Source organism: Ostrinia nubilalis, chromosome 18 (genome assembly GCF_963855985.1).
Source record: "Ostrinia nubilalis chromosome 18, ilOstNubi1.1, whole genome shotgun sequence".
Classification (NCBI taxonomy): Eukaryota; Metazoa; Arthropoda; class Insecta; order Lepidoptera; family Crambidae; genus Ostrinia; species Ostrinia nubilalis.
In genome coordinates this window covers 12,722,068-12,741,278 of record NC_087105.1, presented here as the reverse complement: position 1 = coordinate 12,741,278, position 19,211 = coordinate 12,722,068, and positions in this window count along the sequence as shown.

Genomic DNA, 19,211 nt, shown 5'->3' with positions numbered 1-19,211 from the left:
TCCGTGAATGGCAGACTTCCTGAAAAACGCGCTACTTAACTGATAATTATCTATATGGAAAGAGCTTTCATATTTCTTTAGCCAGTGTTCAGTAATACACATTACATTAATATCAAAACTTTTTAAGAATAGCTCTATTTCTAAGACTTTGCTGGCCAAGCCTTGAATATTTTGATGAACAATCTTGAATGTTCCGGGCTTGGCCTTTGTCGAGTGCCTCAGTTTAAACAACTAGTAGTAGGTACAGTCATAATATTGTTACTATTTACATACTGAGATATCAAATTATTAGTACCCTGACTATGATCAGTTTTATGAATATAATTACATTTAATATTGTATGCAATCAATGAGGCTAATTTATTCTTCAATTTTTTCGAGAGATACATTGTATCTACAGTCAACTTAAAGCTAGAAATAAATTTATTTATGTCAAAAAGTAAAAGTGCGTCGCTATGACGATAGGTCAAGTTATACATAAGTATATTTAAATCAAATATGTTCTTGTTTATCTTATTTAGATTATACCCTGAATTTACATAGGGTAAAGTGCACAAAATTATCTTAAATTTTAACCTATTTTGCAAATTCAATAATTGGTCAATATTTTGAATTATACTCTTTTTATCTACAGAGTAACTATTACCATACATTATAATAACATTGGAGTTCTCATCTAATTCTTGGTTTTGACCAATTTCGTAAATTATCTCTGTCAGAAACCTTCCTGGATAGCAAAAATTTAAGACTTGTGTATTCAAGTGCTCCCTGAGCATAGAACCTAACCCCTGACCAAGCTGATCAGAATAAATAAAGGTTTTTCTTCCATTACCGGTATCACTAAGTTTTTCAGATAAGTTTCTTTGGGATTCAGTGAATAATATGTCCTGCGCCGGCTCAGTTTGAATAGACTTTGGTATTATAGTGGGCTGAAGGCCATTAATACAGTTACAAGACTGTTTTTTTGATAAGGACTCAAAACGCTCAGTGTTGTAATTACATAGGTCAACAAGTTTGGAAGTGGCCAGTACATGTTCATTGATTTGTTTCTGTGCCATTTCATATCGAGATTTAAACTGTTTAAGATAAAGTTCCAAGTCATCTATTTTCTCATGTAAGATCAAAGTATTATCATCATACAACTTTTTGTTTTGTTCTATTTTTAAGTTGTATGATTTAAGCTTTTCTTTTAAAAGATTTTTTTCTTTCATTAGAATTGACTGTTTAGGTAAACTACGTTGAAATTTAATTAATTTTTTGCATTTCTTGATAAATTTCTTGATTTTAATATATTTTTTAAGTTTATTATTACTATTAAATTGATATTTTACTGCTGGACCGGAACAGGACACATCACAGGTCAAGTCTATTATAGGTATAATTGGATTCTTCGATTCATGATCATTGTTCATCAATTCATTATACAAGCTCACGGTTGAGTTGAATTCTTGAGCCTGTACTTTGGGCGAAAACCGCCGTGCGGGACCCGATTACAACCGCGCCCGCTGCCGGCAAAAACCGCGTCGTGAGTTGTGCATTAGTTTTTACATAAGTATCTGCATTCTACAGAAGCAGCGGGCCCGCAACCGCCGCGGGCGCGGGTGAAAATCGCGCCATGAGTTCTTAGCCTCAATAGTAATAATTGCGGTTACTATTTAAATGAAGATACAAAAGATAACCCGCAAAGACCTCTAAGTCCAAAAGTGATAGATATCACAAACTTGTTCAACGTCTCGGAGATGTTGAGCAAAGACCCAGATAAAGGGCTCCGACTTAATCATTAAATGACACAATTTATCAAAGCATATCAAATTGTTTCTCCGTTTAAGTTTACTTGTCAAAATAGTTAAATCCTTGTACATTTCTTGGAGATTTCTGCTTCAATTGTAGAAAGGGAATCCCAAACGTTGAGACTGATGGCGGAGTAATGAATGTACAGTCGGATTCCATTCATTAATATTAAATAGACTATATTTTGGAAAATATTTTCGCAGTACTCAATTGAATATAAAATTTAATTTTAAAGACTATTAATAATTATTACAATAAATAGAATTGTCAGACGGAAAAAGATATTAATCTATACTTCTATACTAATATTATTATAAATGCGAAAGTAACTCTGTCTGTCTGTCTGTCTGTTTGCTTTCATGCCTAAACCGCAGAACCGATTTTGATGAAATATAGCGTAGAGATAGTTTGAGTCCCGGGAAAGGACATAGGATAGTTTTTATCCCGGTATTTGAAACAGGGACGCGCGCGATAAAGTTTTTCTGTGACAGACAAAAATCCACGCGGGCGAAACCGCGGGCGGAAAGTTAGTTTACAATAAAATAATTCACTCAATTCCGTTCTTATTTCCTGAGACGTATTTTTTGCGCTGAGCCGATATCTAGTTGGTATTGTTCATCGAATAGCAGCAGGGTTCAAACCCGCGTTCTTGGATCTTTTTTTTAATTTTTTTTTTGTAATTTTTTTAATGCAAAACATGGCAGGTATTTGACCACAATCGCACCTGATGTTAAGTGGGATGCAGTCTAGGATGGTACATATCTGCCCTGTAAGTGCCTATTCACTCTCGCCTTGAAAAGGCCCGGATTATAGTTTTCGGGAAAGACAGCAGCAGGCAACGAATTCCAGTCCCTAGCTGTTCTCACGGTGATACGGAGTCGGCCATTCCGACTCCGTATCACCGTTGGGCTATTGAAAATTCTAAATAGAATCAATTTGAAGCGACATTCAAACTGATTCTATTTAGAATTTTCAATCTAACTTTCACTGTAAAAACTTAATCACTCTCCCACAAAGCCATTTATATTGTCGACTGTACCGTTACACCGAGAGCGCTACAAATTCAGTCATTCGGAAAGGCTTTCAGATTGACAATCTTTTCATCGTTACATCATTGAAATTTGTTTTTAATAAAGGCTGTATGCCATTTTATTACTGGTTTGATGTTAAAGATAAAAGGACTCTTCGAAATAGATGCTGAAATTACGATTTTAATATAGAACAGTTTATATTTAGACTCTCTTGATCGTTATAGCGAATAAGCCAAAAATACGCTGTGATTTTTTATGTTTATTTGGGTAGTTACTTACCTTTATGGCTTTATCAAACTGTATAAGACCAACTTTATTATGACAGCTAGGCTTCCAAAACATGTTAGAAGCCGTCCATTACGTGTTTTATAGATAGCATACCCATGGGATGAATAAACCTGACAAACATGTCCCTTACTTTGCGTCTTCGCCACCACAAAATAGCCTGCTACTATCTCATAGCTTCACTAATATTTACGTACATTGTTTTGTTTTTACTAGAAGATTGAAGGAAAAAAAGATTAATTTACGTGAGCGAAAGTATAAATAAAAATACCACACAATAAAACACGGGACTATTCCCACCTCTCGTTCCCACCACTGCAACTCCTGTGTAGCCAGGATCTACAGCTTGACCGCCACAAAAAACCCAACCAATGAAGGTCAAGTTTGTCACCACACAATAGCTGTTTTCTTTCTTTCAAATATAACACTGTTGTGTTTCGGTTTTTTAATAAGGTTTGCAAGTTTTAATCAAATCGGATTTTCTACCGTAATTTATAGGACACTAAAATTTTCAATAAATCTCGTTTTAAAACTTTTATAAATATTTTAAAAACTGATCTAGACACGAGGTAGCGTGTCAAGCCAAGTTCAAGTAACAGAACTGGCGAGCAGCACCGTGTGTTATATTTAGTTTAAGAAAGAAATAAAATATTTTTATTTAGTCCAAACATCCTTATGCCCGTATTCACAAACGATGCTTGCTTAAGTGAAGCAGTAAATCGAATGCACAGCGTTGAATAGAGCTCTGTGATTGGTTCGTGTGTCAACCTGTGCAGCCATGCGCACTGTGAGACCTCATAGTAATGTTTGTGAATACGGGCATTAGACTACTTACAACATAGTTACTTACATAAGTTTACTGTATACTGATTCAGTTGTTACCCGTATCTGTAATAGGTGTTATTTTGCAACAATTTTGTAGGTATAGTCTAATTTTCTGACAAACTGTACTACTGTAGTAGCTTGATAAATACACTAATTTATCATTGTTTTTGTTTCAGGTATGTCGACGTTACCATATTAGTACGAGGTGGAGGTATGCTTAGTTACTAATACGGTTAAGCAACGCAGCTAATAGCAACAATTTTAAACTATTTATGTTCATACTGCAAACGAATTAAAATGGTTTAATTTGTATTAAAAATCGATCTCTCCAAAAATAAATGTGCATTTCAGTGACTCTGAAAGTGAAGATATTAAAAAATACACATAAAATTATTCAGCTCATGGAATACTGAATTACCGTTCCCATTATTTTACAAACATGGATACACAAAAATAAAATATTGGTGATCGTTATCATTTTGCAATAATTTATTAACCTACTCGCCATATTGGCGTGTTTTCTCTATTGAAGGTCATTACTTTCTATCGTGAGTCTTCTAGTGACTTGGCCCACTTTTGTCTTGGGCCACGGGCCAACTCGCTGAATTGCATTTTTAAATATTTTTTTTCCAGTAATTGGGCCCACCTTAAATATGTTTAAATTAATAAATTAAACACCAAATCAACAAAATTCCACTCTAGAATCTTACGAGTGGGCCCAGTTGCTGGAAGAAAGAATATTAAAAAATGCAATCCCACGACTTGACCCGCGGGCTAAGCTAAAAGTGGGCCAAGTCACTGGAAGACTCTCTATCGGATATTGTCATAGAACTGTTTGCTTACCATGAGTTTACGTTAGGTGTGCTCGCTAGCGACTGCGTAAAAACTGACATAAAATGTATGACATTATTGTGCACCGCACCTAGCGGCTACTTTCAAGAAATGAAATCTTCATAGATTTTTTTTACGTACTCGCTAGCGAGCACACCTAACGTAAACTCATGGTAAGCACACTGTACCTACCTATTCATCAGAAGAAAGCCCCTTTTACACTGTCATATAGATTAAATAGATGGCTAACCTGTAGCGATCTAAGCCTCTTTTATGACAGGTTTATACTGTGGCAAAGGTGAGTTTACTTTAAACTTAAGCCGGATCATCGAGGTACGATACAAAAGCTTCCATTAGTGCTGTCCAAATTGGTATACCGATTATCGATGAATATTTACTCAATGGTGGGTTTTCAACGGATCTTTATTTTTTATGTCAAACATTCGTCACAGATAAAAAAATAAATTCAGTGGCAATTCAAATACAATTTATGAAATAAAAATATTCGGTATTTTGATAGTAGTTCCTTGAATCATTCTTTAACAATGGATCTATGTAGCGAATATTGCAATACCGAACATGATGTTAATCTCTCATCATTCTGTTATGTTTAATTAGTATTGAAATAGGTATATCAAAAATATTTTGCAAACTTTATCCTAATTAATTTATAATTAATACGTTTTCAGTTTTGTATAATCTTATTGTGACGTCAAACTTTCATTCTTTTGTTTCTTGTACCTGTGTATTAAACTTTATCATTCAAGGGCGTAAAAACGTAGCGGGATGACTATCGCCTTCATCGATACTAATTAACTCTTCATACATCCCTAGCGCCTAGATTAAGCTTATTGCTTCACTTTTCGAAGGGTATTAGGCCGATATCCTATTTGTTGTTATTAAACTTTAAGTGGCCCTTAACCTGAGCGATTTTATGAGCTGGCCTATTAAACTTGATGGAGAATCTATGTTTAGGGTGTTTTGCAATCGTTATTTTAGATTGTCCAATTTAAAGACTAAAGTTGGTTTAGCATTTCACCAGTTATAACTGTGTACATAAAAACTAAAAGACTCTACGTTACGTTGAATGTAAAACAGTTTCTTTTCAATCAACATTTACACACATTTGTGAAAGTGACAAAATAAATATTAACTCTTTAGCCAAAATGGTCCAATGCTTTATTTATATTTTTCTCTAAGATTCTATTGTTGTTTGTCTACAATTTGACAAAATATAACAATGTATTTTTACATGAGACAAAGTCGCGTTTGACCTCAAAAAAATCTTATAGTATGTGACAATGAAGTCTGAGTTCTGAGATAGGACACACTTATTCAGACTCCCAGTGCCCCAATTTCGGCGTTACTTTGTTCAAACTCTGCCCCACATAATCACTCAGCTCGGGCGTTATTCTAAAAAGAATAAACTGGGAAACTTTGAAAAACTTACTTATTTTCGTCAGCTCAACCCGCCAAACATCCCTGTGGACGAATAACCTTAAAAGTGTTCTAATATATCTCCTCCAAAGGGGAGAACGCAAACTCCCTCAAAAAGGAACAACTTTGAATTACTTCTTACTGAAGACGCATAATGAATCGGCTCCGCTAGATATTTGTTCGGAACTCGAGGACGTTTCGGGAAGACACAGTTTTCGAGAAAGACACAGTTTTCGAGACTGAGTTGTTCAACGAAATGATTTCGTGCATCGACGGACGGCGGCGCTATTGTTTTTGCGTCTGGAATTAAAATAGGGTCGGTGTATTGTTTGGACGCACCTTGATATTGATCTTTGTGCATATTTTTTGAATGATTTATGATGTTTTTAAGCAAGGGCGACAAGATTTTGTGTTGTAGCTTAGATGTTAAGCAACCAAAAGGGCATTTAACAACTGTATGCTTGTGTTTACTTTTATCGCATGAATTTGCAATAGAAAGAAAGGAAGAAAGAAGAAATATTTATTCACTATCATCACAGAATAATAATAAGTACTACGTACAGAAGTTTTACTTCGCGAAGGTATTTAAAAAAATGTATGCTTAATGTCATTAACAATATGGTATAATTTTGCCTGTCTCAAGAGTCAAGCACCATTTTGTTGACAAACGTCAGTGATCGGCACTGCGCCGAAGCTATAGGGCTGACTTCGGTAAAATGATGTGACGTGAGGTGCCAAACTGCGGAAAATGGCGGAGGAAATACATGATTTATAGCCTGACCAGGAACATAAAAACCCTCGCCATGTTGCGGAAAACTAATGGTACTAATTTCTTTTAATGGCAACAGTAACTGAAAACTTCATTGACATGTCACCTTGCATGTCAGTCTATTGCTGTCAAAGTGTAAACAAACTTTATTTTAAACGTGCGCAATTGGTTTTATGAATTAAATTGCTAAAATATTTTTATAGTCGTGAAAGAAAAGTGGTTTACAATGTGTTAAAGTATTTGTCGAAGAGAAATAGGGTAAACCACCCAATTATTGGCACTTTAAGCAGCTACTTCACAAAACCGGTAAAATGTACATGTAAAAATATGTTTTATCAAAGATAAAAACATTTATATTGGTCTTTTAACCTTTGCAGAATATTATAAAGTACTTATCATTAATAAATTAAATCATTTATTCAATATAGTGTACCTTTTAAAAAAATACCTCAAAATACCAGTTGTTGGCATAGCCAAACCTTTTATTGGCAGTGATAATTACCTATTATTGGCACTGTTCTCGCAAGACTGAAAAATAGCTGCTAGGTCTTATGTAGAGGTTTTAAAGAGATTCATTATAGAAATAAACAAAATAAAATCCTTTGTTTAAAGAAAAGTAACATTTTTTTTGTATAGGAACATACCATATCAGTTCAAACGCTTATATTTAAATATGGTTTTAAACTTTCCATAACTACTTTTATCAAATCTTCTTTTCTCTTCGGAAATCCATTTTTGCTACTGATTTTTATTTTATCCAGTCAACAAAAAGCTGTTCTTCCTCGTCAGTTAAAACTGTGAACGGACCGGTCTTAGAGCGATGATCAGGATGTTACAATCTGAATTATAGTAGACCGTGGCACCACTTTCAAAGCCTTTCACAGGCTTATTCCACTAATCCCCGTCAACGGGGATTAGTGAACTTTTTATTCATTAATCCCCGCTAACGTCAATGGAGCTTATAATGGGGATTAATGAACTAAAAAGTTCATTAATCCCTATTACTTTATTTTATTTTTCTTTATTCAGAAAACTACGTTAAAAATAAAATACTAATGTAAGAATCATGTACATCATCAGGTACCATCTATTTATTATTGGATAAGAACTCACTTATTATTTTTATTATCAAATTAAATTAAATTTAAGCCTGATTACAAAGCTATTAATTTACACCATTTTTATCTTGTTACATTTTGGGCCAAATTTGTATGTAATCGTTTCCATCTTCTTTTAAATGATGAATGAGGAATAACGATTCAATATCCATAGTGCTTTTGGTTAATCAGGTAAGTGTTAATTTTTTTAAAGTATTGTAATCAGTCTTAAATTTAATTTAATTTGATAATAAAAATAATAAGTGAGTTCTTAACCAATAATAAATAGATGGTACCTGATTCTTACATTAGTATTTTATTTTTAACGTTATAAACTCCATTGGCGTTAACGGGGATTAATGAACAAAAAGTTCACTAATCCCGTTGACGGGGTTTGTCAACGGGGATTAGTGGAATAAGACTTTGAAAGGCTTTGAAAGTGGCTAAAAAGATAATATTTTTTATTGGCACCTTTTTAACCAATGTTTGACACCCGTGCCAATAAATGGATTTTATATAATTGGCAGTGGGCCAACATTTGGATTGGTGTATCCAAAACGTTAGAAAATATTTTAAATGCAATTTAAACTCAATTTTGAGACAAACAAGGTATAATTTTTAATAAACTCAAATTATTTTAAATACCCTTTTATTGGCATGTGTGCCAATAAAATGGATAAACAGATTTTACGCATACCAAATGTTGGCATACTACAAATAATTAAAAGTTGGCGGTTAAATTATAAAATAATGTTTTAAAAAGGCAGTTAATATATTCAATAATAAGACAAAATGATTATGTATAAGAACAACAAAATAGATTTGCATTTTATTAAAAGATTATGATAGCTCTTACCTTAGTAAAAAACGAATATTTCGATTGTTTTTTTCGCACAGGTCCCGGTTTGTCAAACAAATGGTTGAAGCGCCGCGATGTTTGAAAAAATAATAAACGTGTGTAGCCAGTTGAGTAATAAATGATATTACTCTTCAATTTCTACTAAAAAATATAAGGTTTGGCTACAAAGAATCTTAATTTTCTTAAAAAACTGGAGCATGCCAATAAATTGGTAGAGTGCCAATGATTGGGTGGTTTACCCTACTAAGGGTTCGGACAATATTTTCATTGAATAATGTTTCCGACAAAGGTTGTCAAATTGACTGACATGTTTATCGTATAGTACAGTCCACTATGAAAATTAGCTGTGATTTGTTTCAACTACCTATTTTAATTTTTTTGTCACTTTCTATGTGTTGAATTTTATGGAATTGGGAAAGAAGTACCGAGTTTGAAGCGTTCATGAGCAGACATTGCAGTTGAATATTCAAGTTCTGAATTTGATTATTGATGAATAATAAAATAAATCCTACTAGCTCGATTGATGGTTTCATTTAATTTATTTAAACCAGTTTACCTATAATAATATGTTTTCGTTAATTTATGAAAATATCAAATTAACCCGTAATCCTGAATCCTGATACATAAAGTTAGCCCATTAATGAGGATCATTTCGATTTTTAGCTGTGAATGCAGATTTATAGGGCTAAGAAATCCTTAATACACAGTCCAAAAATTTTTGTTCTACGACAAAAATTGACGAAGTTATGGCCAAATTACTAAAAAAGTTCACTGACCGCCCGGCGCGGGGACGATGACGTCATTATATCCGATCCGAACGCTGCCGGCGTACTGCGTGGATAGAAAATATTTTTTTCTAGCCAAACTATCAGTTTTAGAGAAAAACTTGCAATGACATTTATTCATCAGAATAAAGTAAGCTATCGATAGGTAATTTTTAAAAATAGAAATTGTGAAAAATAACGCAAAAAATCCATACGCTCATACGATTCAATGGAACGCAGACACGCGATTGGGGTCTCCGCGGTGGTATATTTGGCGATTTATTCAAATAAAGTGTTCATAAGTGTTGTCTTCTTCCAAGTAAAATATAAAAATGTATAAGTATTAATTTATTTACTTCTAACAATAAGGTATAGCTGAGGCAGATACACTCTGCCTAGGCTACAAGACATTGCTATGAAGATCATTTCGATGTACACGCAATACCTGTTATTTAGTTTTTCTGAGTTAAACCTACGTACCTACCTATCTATTCACCGTTCCCATGGGCGGGCCAGCTGCTGCAGGAAAGGTCAGCTGCTCCCTCCTGGAAATCTATTTAATCTTAGCCTAGAAGCTGGGTATGACTCCCCCGCCCCCCTGCTCTCCCCAGGTCATAAGCTGGGCATGACTTCCCCCTCGGCCAGAAGTTGGGTATGATTTACCCCCCCCCCCCCCCCCCCCGAAACTGGGTATGACTTGACCCCTCCCCCTCCCCCAGGCCATAAGCATAAGCTAGATATGACTCCCCTTCGACCAGAAGCTGGGTATTACATACCCCCCCCCAGGCCAAAAACTGGATATGACTTGACCCCCCCCTCCCCCAGGCCAAAAGCTGGGTAAGGCTAGCCCCTCCCCCCAGCCCATAGAAACTGTATATGACTTGACCCCCCCCCTCTCCCAGGCCAGAAGCTGGGTAAGGCTAGCCCCTTCCCCCAGTCCATAAGCATAAGCTAGGTATGACTCCCCCTCGGCCAGAAACTGGGTATGACTTCCCCCCCCCCAGGCCAGAAACTGGGTATGACTTGCCTCTCCCCCCAGGCTATAAGCTGGGTATGACTTATCCCCCCCCCCCCCTCGCAGGCCAGAAACTGGGTATTATTAGCATCATAACCGCGTCTCCGCATTGCATCGAATCCTATGAAAATGTGGTTTTTGGACATAGCGATACTTATTTTTCACAATTTTTATTTTTAAAAATTACTGGTCGATAGGTTACTTTATTTTGATGAATAAATGTTATTAAAAGTTTTTTTCTAAAACTGATAGTTTAGCTGGAAAAAAATATTTTCCATCCCAATAGTACGCCGGCTGCGCTCGATTCGGATATAGTGACGTCACGCGGCCCTGCGTACGTTGACTTTTAGCGGCAAAAACGGCCTATGTTTATTACTTAATATCTTGGTAAGTAATGGTCCGATTTGGATAATTCAAAAAGATATATCTTTCTTATGTCTTAAAGATTAACGTAGATACTAGTTTTATTGAATATTCTACAACAGTACTGATCCTCATTTAACACAGGTACGACTGTACTCAGTGTTGCACTATCAAATGCAATTGACGCGCCTCTATGCCAGGGTTTTTATGTTCCTGGTCAGGCTATAGCATGAATTATCATGAATAATATTAACTACTTATTTACCTCTCAGTATCTTAAGGCAACTTAAAAAAGTACATTCTGTGTTTTTATTATTATTTAGGCAGTTAAATACTGCACAGTATTTAGTACACCATTTTCTTTATTTTCTTCCATCATACACACGAATACGCGTGCGTGAGTCAATGTTCGCTCGTATGTGAGGCCTTGTCGAATAGTATCCTGTAGGTGGGCCATCGTGCGTGTTTTGTTTTCGATGTAAACTCGCGGAGATGAACAGGCCTGCTATCATCGACAATACACTTAACTTACAACAATACTTAAAAAAAATTACTAATAAGGTTTTTGTAAGCAAATATCCATTAACAGAAGCCAATCCCTAACAGCCTAATACGACAATAATACGACAGCTTCGTATTTTCGTCCCGTTGGGAGAAAACTCGTCCCGGGACTGCGACTGGTATAACTTACCTCACAAAGAATATTCTGTTAGTGATGCTCCAGCACACAGCTACCGCTTCAATAGAGGGCGCCGCTTACAGGCCGTTTATCTCGGCTATCCCAGCGGCCCCTCTCAACAGTATTCTCCATTGATATACCTACTATAGACCGGTACAGCTAGCACGAAGAACTTTCGAGTTCGAATCGTTAGCGTATTCGAATCGCATCAAAAGATTTAGTACGAAAACTAAAACAGCGCCCTTGTGAACGTGTCGTAAAGTGAACTTAGTATGAGAAATGGTTGCACGAAACTTATTTTGGGAATCAAAATTGTCAGGTTATCGTTTAATCCGAAGGTTGACTATCGAATTTTGTCGAATACGCAAACGATTCGAAGACGACAGTAATTCATGCTAGAGGTACGGGCATTAGGCACCTATGAAATAAACGTGCTAATACATATACGATTTGGGAAAGGAACATGGCCGCAATATAGACAATCAGCTGACAATACTGTCTTCCAAGTACGTCTCACTGAAACCACAGAATAATAAAATAAGTATCTACTACGCTGAAACGACTATTTATTTTAGATAGTTTTAAAATCAGGATGCGTACTGCGTAGTAACATGTTACGTTACGTGTGTTCTTAGACAATACCCTAAACTGGAAGACGCCTCGGATGCAAAATGCTATCCTCTGCTGATCTTTATTTTAGCCAAAGGCTGTTTGCGTCCTGTTCATCATACACACGTTTTTAATTTATAAATATGTTTGCGTAGTGCAAAAGATTAATGGACACAGTGACTGTCCCCACTGGTGAAGTTCGCAGAAAGCAGCTGAATGCGAGCTGTGTAGGTAGCCTTTATCCAGCAGTGGACCTTGTTTAGTTGAAACGTTTGTCCACACTCACCAACTGACATGACATTAGATTTTATGAAATAAGTTAGGTATCTTAAAATTGTGCAGAAATTCTTTCTTGAAAAGCCAACAAAGGTCAAACCACACATCAAGAGCGTCATATCTGAAAACTGTCGCAAACCCGACGTGAATCAGCTAAAAGTTGCAAAGTTCAAAGTTGGCCGATTCGGAACGAAGTGAAATGTGGCAGGTGCCGCGAAGTTGGCTGAGCCCTCGCTTCGGGAATATCAATAGGCCGTGTTAAGTGAAAACAATGGAGACTCCTAGTTTTGCGCGGGAAGTGAAATAAAAGTTGGTAATTGTGACTCTTCAAACTCTACCAGCAGTGCCAGCCGTTGTGCGCGCTGTTATACGAAGTGCCGATAGGTTTGAAGGAGCATGATTTCGAAGTGTAATGAATTAGAGCTCCGTTTCCTTTATTATGTGATTATTGATTTTATTGATTTGGGTATTTAATTTGTGCTTTAAAAGTTGGCTCAAGCGTAACTACCTATTTTTTGAAGAAGTGACTCTGGATCCTTATAAAGACACAAACCTATCCTGTATTTAGACACTGTAAAACCCTGGTTTTCCTAAATAAATAAATAAATAAAATAAGTAAGGCGGTTTTTTTCAAATAATAATCATGTGCCAGAGTTAATTTAAAAATTAAATTTTCACCTTCCTTAATTTCCACAGATCGTTAATGTAACGTATAAAACAATGTGTGAACCTCTCACTTAACAAGCTTAACGAAATCGCGAGTTAAACAATTATCGGCCATTTAAAATCGGGAAATTACTCGCCAGTTAAAACAGTGCTGTAGTTAAAATCATTCCAATTTGCTGGTTCAATAACTCTGTTTTCATTAAAATTAAATAATAATCGAATTAAGCGTAAATTAATTTCGTCAAAAATATATAATATTATGACATTCCAAACGGGAAGTTCTTTTGCTGAGCACAAAGATTATTTTTAACCGACTTCAAAAAGGAGGAGTTCGACTGTATGTGTATATTTTCTCATTGTACACAAAACTATCCTCTTATAAAATCTCTCTTTGTATAAAGATTGTTGACAGTTTCTTTTATAACGTAGAAGAAAACAGCAAAACAAAATTAATTTTCCTTTAAAATTGAATAAATCGATCATAACAAGAGCCATAAGAAATTACAACGCAGATAAGCCGATCTTAATTGCTTGTTTTAATTAGTTCCCAAAGATAAAGCTTGACTAAGGCCAGGCTTCCACCAAGGCGGAGCGGAGCAGAGAAGTCTTTTGAATAACCAATCAGATTTCATTATTTCTACATCTCTATTCCTCTCCGCTCTGGTGGAAATGGATCGAGCGGAGAAGAGAGGAGAAGTATCGGGCCAACTATTTTTTATGTAGAATTTGACAGCGGCTGCGGAGCGGAGCAGTTTTTATAGGCAGCAATAGATTTACAGCTGCCAGGTACGCACAGTTCAAACATCATAAAAATAAGAATAAATTTATTACTTAATAAAACTTAGGTTAGGCTGGGTTGCACCGTGACTTCATCAATAACCGGTGCTTTTTTTATGGAGTTTGGCAGATTTTTGACGTTTGTCAAAGATAAAATAAGATGGTGCAACTCAGCATTAGTGTGCGAAGGTAAAATTATTAATACCTAAACTAAGCAAAATTGTTTGCTTGTGTCTTAGGTTTTTAGGTTGGGTTTTTGGTTTTTTTTTCTTAGGCTTTGGTGGAAATAGCCTGCTAGCTTCGCCGCACGTCTCTCGTCTCCGCTCCGCTTCGCTATGCCTTGGTGAAAACCGGGCTTTATGCAAAACGAGTCTGAAAACATAAAACCGTTGTAAGATTATTAACTGGGCAAAATTAAGAAAACTTTCTTTAATGAGAAAAGTACGGTTAGGTGATAAAAAATGTGTATGTTGGTCAAGTTTTCACATTACTATTCCAAGTTGGACTGGAGTTCTGCATAGTGGTGGGTCTCTGCTAAAAAGTAGTTAAATAAATTAGTCAACTAAATCTTCAACAAAATACTTAAACGTATTAAGTTTTTGGTTAAGTACTCAGTTAATTAAGGCTTGGTATTTCAGCTAAAGTAGGTATTTCGCGCTGTCAAAATCTGCGCGCGCAATACTTCGCCGAAGACAGCGCGCCAAAGAGCTCTCGCGGCTACACAGTATAGAAATACGCAGTTTAGAAATACGCAGTTGGTTAGGTTAGGTTGACTTCCTTCCGTTCAAGCGTCACACTCACAGCACTTTCTAATACAAATCATATCCAAGTGATACAAATTAAAACAACTTTCAAAATTTTTGGGAATATATTTTAGAATCGAATAAATATAGAATATAACTGCCAAAGTAAACACGTTCAAAGAGGCGTGGCGTCACCCGACCTTCCGGAAGTTCCGCGCCGGCTAACATTATTTCAAGATTACGTCACCCGACCTATCGGTAGATCCTCGGGAGCTTGAGCGATTGGAAAAACATTTTATGATCAGTTACTCGTAGTAGCGATTATTTAGAGCTTGGATAATAAATTATAGTTGTTGCAATTCACAAAGCTTTGCATGTAGTTAATTAGATTAATCAGTACACGCTTCAATTTTGTTCAGTCTTTTTGTTTATTAATAAATAGAAATATCATACTAAAATTGCATACATATTTCTTTGTATTGGTCTGGGTGTTTTCTTTCCATAATTTATGTATACGGGGCTCTGTATCGAAAATCACTATGAGCAATGAGCATCACACACGGTTACCTGGAGTGCATTACCGCAGCAAATTTTTTATAAATGTTGTGCTTTAGAGTCGAGAGTATAGCAGATAATTAGTCCATCGTGAGCAGAAATTTGTCCACTAATAGCAAAATTCGTTCAAATTATAGTTTTAAAGTTATTAGGAAAACACAGATTTTGCTGGGGTAACGTTTCAAACATTACCCTAGCAACTTTTTTTTTTAAAGTCGTTCTATCCCGGAACCAAATACATGGATAGGTAGCTCTTGTTGCGTAGTAATTTGTCCACGAATAGCAAAATTAGTTCGTGTTCCGGTTCTCAAGTTATTTAGAATTTTGCTGGGGTAATGTTTTGTGATGTCCCAGATCTCGTAAATGGCTCAACGCAGTGATAGACCTTGATATGTCCAAATTAGTTCAAACATTAGTCATTGATTTGAATGATAAACACCAGTGTAATTAAAAGATTTCAGAAAATCAGATAAAACGGATTTGTGAGTAAACCAGTACTCTTACAATCGAATAGAAAGGTGTAGCATAAAATTAAATAAAATTCTTACGCATGGTGGAGGAAGGGACGCTCTAGACACTCAAGTCTACAAGGAGTCACACCAACTCCAGTTTTAAATCCGTTGACATCTGCTGCATCTGCCATCTTTTTGGTTAGAAGATTCTTCCATCTTGCAGCGTAGACCTTTAGCTACACACCTTAGACAGTATTTTTGTGAAAATTCTTACGCATGGTGGAGGAAGGGACGCTCTAGACACTCAAGTCTACAAGGAGTCACATGAACTCCAGTTTTAAGTCCGTTGACATCTGCTGCATCTGCCATCTTTTTGGCTAGAAGATTCTTCTATCTTGCAGCTTTGACCTTATTTAGCTACAGACCTTAGACAGTATTTTTGAAACATTCTTACGCATGGTGGAGGAAGGGACGCTCTAGAGACTCAAGTCTAGAAGGAGTCATATGAACTCCAGTTTTAAATCCGTTGACATCTGCTGCATCTGCCATCTTTTTGGCTAGAAGATTAATAATAATAATAAATAATAAATACACTTTATTGCACACCAAAGATAAGAACAGAAAGAAAAGGAACACACAAGATTCTTCTATCTTACAGCTTAGACCTTTAGCTACAGACCTTAGACAGTATTTTTTATTATTTATTTGTGTCAGTGTGCTCTTCTAAAGAGTGTAAGACGATTGTATGTTGTATGTAGGTACTATTAAAATGTAATTTTAACTCATTGGTTTTGTCTCATATTTGAGGAATGTACTATGTATCATGAGTAGAGTCTTTCTTTTAAAAGGATGCGAACGATTTAAATTTCAATAGGTAGACAAAATTGATAATTCTCAATTATCAAAAATTTAAGCTTTCTCTAGTAACACTGATATTATTATACTGTGACTCATCAAAGTCATCATTGTCAAAAATATTGACAAATCGCGAACTGTCACGGCCAAAAAACTGACACGCGTCCGTCCTCCGTAAGCGCCACCGCGCAACTGATTGAGATTGTCCAAGCCGTCATGGACGATTTTTTCCACATTTTTTAACATAGTAACTAAATAAGACGCAATATAAAAATTTCATCCGTTAAAAGCCCTCAAGTTATTTCTGAACTTTAGTTTAGTAAAAGATTTAGAATCTCAAATCGCTTATTTTAAAAATAAAACCATAAATAGAAAACGAATAGAGGTAACTTTGGGAATTTATTCTATCGAGTCAACTTCATCAAATCGTGTTTCCATCCGTTAATAGCCCTAGAAAATATCCTCAACTATGCCCAATAAAAATCTTAGCCTTTAATTTTACTGTTTAGTACCTCAAAAATGAAAAATGAAAACCTCATTTTCGCCATTTTCACTGCTACCCGGCCTTAATGAGTGAGCAACCAGCGCAAGACTCTCTCTCTCTCTCAGAGAGAGAGAGACTTGACAAATTTCACCTTTTAAAGTTGGGAGGATTCATTTGCTAGGTAGGTATGCATTTATTAAAATAAATAAATAAATATAGTAGGACACGAATATAGTCGACAGCGCTAGAAAATAAATTTTTGTTTCAAAATAGCCTGTATTAAAGCGAAGTAAGGCGCAATTGTATTTAGCTTGATGTATGTATAGTCATCCGTACAACAACGTTGTGCTACTGCGTTAAAAATATCGCAAAGCGAATCCAGATTAAAAAATTCCGATCAATAAATCACCAATCACTGCCATTTCGAGTTGCGGTTCAAAAGACGCGCTCAGTTAACTTGAGTTACGGCGCTGGCCGCTGGAGGCACCGACGTAAGGGCTATTAACATGACGCACTGCCGGACCGGGTATTTGTTGTATAGTAATGGCTGCTCCGTCTGATGCAGCTTGTGATTGATTCGTAATGGATTTGCCACACTGCGTTCAGGCAGCGGTCAAGTCAAAGTGAATGCAGTTGGACAACATTGTTGGTCAGGGCAACGGAAAGTGGTCCGGCAATACAATTTGACAGTTTGGTCGTAATAAGGCATGGTCAGTGTGCTTACCAGGAGTTTACGCTAGGTGTCCTCGCTAGCGAGTACGTAAAAAATGACATTAAATATATGACAGATTGTACAGCGCCTCTAGCGGCTACTTTCAATAACTAAAATCTTTGTAGATTTTTTTTACCTACTCGCTAGCGAGCACACCTAACGTAAACTCATCACACAGATCACATCAATATTATAGAGACCGACAATGTTGTTCATACATGATACAAGATGCGTTCACTTTGACCTGACCGTTGGCCGCAGAACACATTCCGTGTGGCAAACCCTTATATTTAGGAAGGGGGTACTTTGGGAAGTTGTTGTGACAGTACGCTTTTTTAACATCTCCTAAGTAAATTATTCGTAAATAGTGTTAAAATTATTATTTCGTTCTGAAAACTTACTGAAAAAGGTCTCTCGACCCTGATCTTCATCCTGTGTTGTTTGTGACGCTCTTGGTGAACTCATAATAAACAAAAACTCAGTTCAAACACAGTGCACTACCTCAAGCTTTATTGTCACTTTTTCACACTATTCATTTCACTCGCTAAATATGTCGCCTAAGAACAAAACTTGCGGGGGTTGCTTGAAGAGGATCGAAGATAAGCGGAGGGTGCTGACGTGCCGCGCGTGTGGGCTGCACTATGATCTGGAATGTGCCGGGGTCACAGAGCAGCGGTACCACAGCACACTTATCGGCGAGCACCGGGACAGGTGGCGGTGCGTCACCTGTGTGAGCGCGCAGCCCAAGCGTGACAACTCGAACACGCCGGTCCGGGCCGCCGTCGACGCCGTCACCGTGAGGAGGGGCGCTTCCGCAGTGAGCCCCGTCAATCTGGACGTGTCCATGCTGGAGCGGCCGCCGCTGGACGACACCGCGCACAACTTGACCGTGGAGTTGCCGGACTTCCACGCGCTGGTCCTCGAGTTGAGGCAGTTCCGAGAGGAGGTGCGGGAGGAGATGAGGCAGCTCCGCGAGGAGGTGCGTGAGGAGCTGAGGGCTGTGTGCGCCCGGACCGATGCCGTGTGCGACGAGGTGCGGAAGCTGACGGGCCGGGTGACCCGCTGCGAGGACAGGGTCGGAGCCGTCGAGCAGCGCTTGCACGCGATCAACCTCGCCGTGCAGAGCGGCGCCACGGCCGGGACGGCGCGGATGGACGCGCTCGAGCAGCGGCTGGAGGCCGGGGCGGCGCCCGGGCCGGGGGCGAGCGCGCAGCTGGAGCGCACCGTGGCCGAGCTCAGGCTCGAGCTCAACGAGCGGGACCAGGAGGCCCTGCTCGCCGACCTCGAGATAGGCCAGCTCCCGGAGGAGAAGGGGGAGAGCGCCGTGCACGGCGTC